The sequence below is a fragment of the Rhinoraja longicauda genome, chromosome 19 (assembly GCF_053455715.1).
Source record: "Rhinoraja longicauda isolate Sanriku21f chromosome 19, sRhiLon1.1, whole genome shotgun sequence".
In the NCBI taxonomy this organism is placed as follows: domain Eukaryota; kingdom Metazoa; phylum Chordata; class Chondrichthyes; order Rajiformes; family Arhynchobatidae; genus Rhinoraja; species Rhinoraja longicauda.
The window spans coordinates 30,471,943-30,474,125 of NC_135971.1; positions in this window are offsets into that span (position 1 = coordinate 30,471,943).

Genomic DNA, 2,183 nt, shown 5'->3' on the forward strand with positions numbered 1-2,183 from the left:
AACACCTCATCCCGGGCGCAGATGCGGCGTAGACGGAGGAATTGGGAGTAGGAGATGGACTTTTTGCAGGGGACCGGGTGGGAAGAAGTGTAGTCCAGATAGCTGTGCGAGTCAGTTGGTTTATAGTAGATGTCCGTCACTAGTCTGTCTCCTGTGATGGAGATGGTGAGGTCCAGAAACGGGAGGGAGATGTCGGAGATAGTTAAAGTATATTTAAGGGCAGGATGGAAATTGGAGGTGAAGTGTATGAAGTCAGTGAGTTCTGCATGGGTACAAGAGGTAGCACCAATGCAGGCGTCAATGTAGCGGAGGTAGAGTTCGGGGAAGGGGCCGGTGTACGCGCGGAACAGGGATTGTTGCACGTACCCGACAAAGAGGCAGGCATAGCTAGGGCCCATGCGAATGCCCACAGCTACGCCTCTGGTTTGGAGGAGTCAAAGGAGAAGTTGTTGAGGGTAAGAACCAGCTCTGCTAGGCGGAGGAGAGTGTTGGTCGATGGGGATTACCTGTCAAATTTACAGTTATACTAAACCAGTTAATTTACAAACCTGTACGACTTTGGCCTATGGGAGGAAACGGAACATCGCGGAGAAAACTCACGCAGGTCACGGCGAGAACGTAGAAACTCCGCACCATTAGTCAGTATCGAAACCGGGTCTCTGGCGCCGGAAGGCAGTAACTCTACCACGACGCCCCCTAATCCATCATTATTCTGGCAAACCTTTCCTTCAGCTCCTTCTCCACCTCCCCCCCCCCCCCCCCACCACACATCCGATTCCTCCCCATCGTTCCTGAAATTGTATTCCCACAACTATACCCAACACAACAAATTGTGGACGCCCTATCTTTGTCAGTCGTTACAAAGAGCATAACCCCGCAATCATTAGAACTAATTTCCATCTGCCATTGCTCAGCCATTTTTACTAGCCGATCAATACCATCCTGCAGCCAATCATCAATATTGCCAGATATTTGCTGATATCTGCAGATTTACTGACACTCCCCCGCGGTGCTCATATATAAAACATAAAACTACCAGCAGCAATCCTTTCCAGGTGTAACTGGACATAGACTTCTCAATAAAAAAAACACGTGTCAAAATTAGCCTGAGTGGCGAGTGGCGAGTGGCCGAACCGCGCTGCCAGAGGTGGCGGTGGAGACAGTATCATAAAAGAGGCTTTTGTATAAACACGTGGATATGCAAAGAATGGAGAGGTATGAATTCTGTGCAGCAACATACGATTTGTTCAGATTGACATTGTGTGTGGTACAGGTAGAGAGGGTCGAAGCCTCTGTTGCCATGCGGTGCTTCTTTGTTATATGTTTTAGAATGAATGGTGATCCCCAGACATGTATTAAGCACGGGAGAGTCATTGATATGCACGTCTATGGATCTCAGAAAGTGCCAAGCATATCTTGGTGAAGATATTCACTGGAGTTTAGAAGGATGAAAGGGAATCTTATAGAAACATATAAAATTATAAAAGGACTGGACAAGCTGGATGCACGAAAAAGGTTCCCAATGTTGGGGGAGTCCAGAACCAGAGGCCCCAGTCTTAGAATAATGGGCAGGCCATTTAGAACTGAGGTGAAAAAAACGTTTTCACCCAGAGAGTTGTGAATTTGCTGAATTCTCAGCCACATCGAGCCAAATCACTGGATGGATTTAAGAGAGAGTTAGATAGAGCTCAAGGGGCTAGTGGAATCAAGGGATATGGGGAGAAGGCGGGCACCGGTTGTTGATTGGGGACGATCAGCTATAATCACAATGAATGGCGGTGCTGGTTCGAAGGGCCGAATGGCCTCCTCCTGCACCTATATTCTATGTTTCTATGTAAGAAGGCTTCCGTGATGCTTGCCTACATATTGTTTCATTGCTGATCGCGTGACTGACCAGGGAGAATACCATGGCGATATTGTGAGATGACATACTTGAGGGTACGTCTACTGAGGCCTCAGGGGTTGAGATCAAAAATTTAAAAAGGAGCATAACTCTAATGGGATCAAATTATAGGCCATCCACCAGCCAGCGGGATATAGAGTGTCAGATATGTGGACAGATTGCGGAAGGATACAAGAACCACAGCATTGTTGTAGTGGGTGAATTTAACCCTACACTGCCTGGGACTTCCTCAGTGCAAGAGCAACAGACGGCAAATGACTAATTATGTGTATCCAATAAG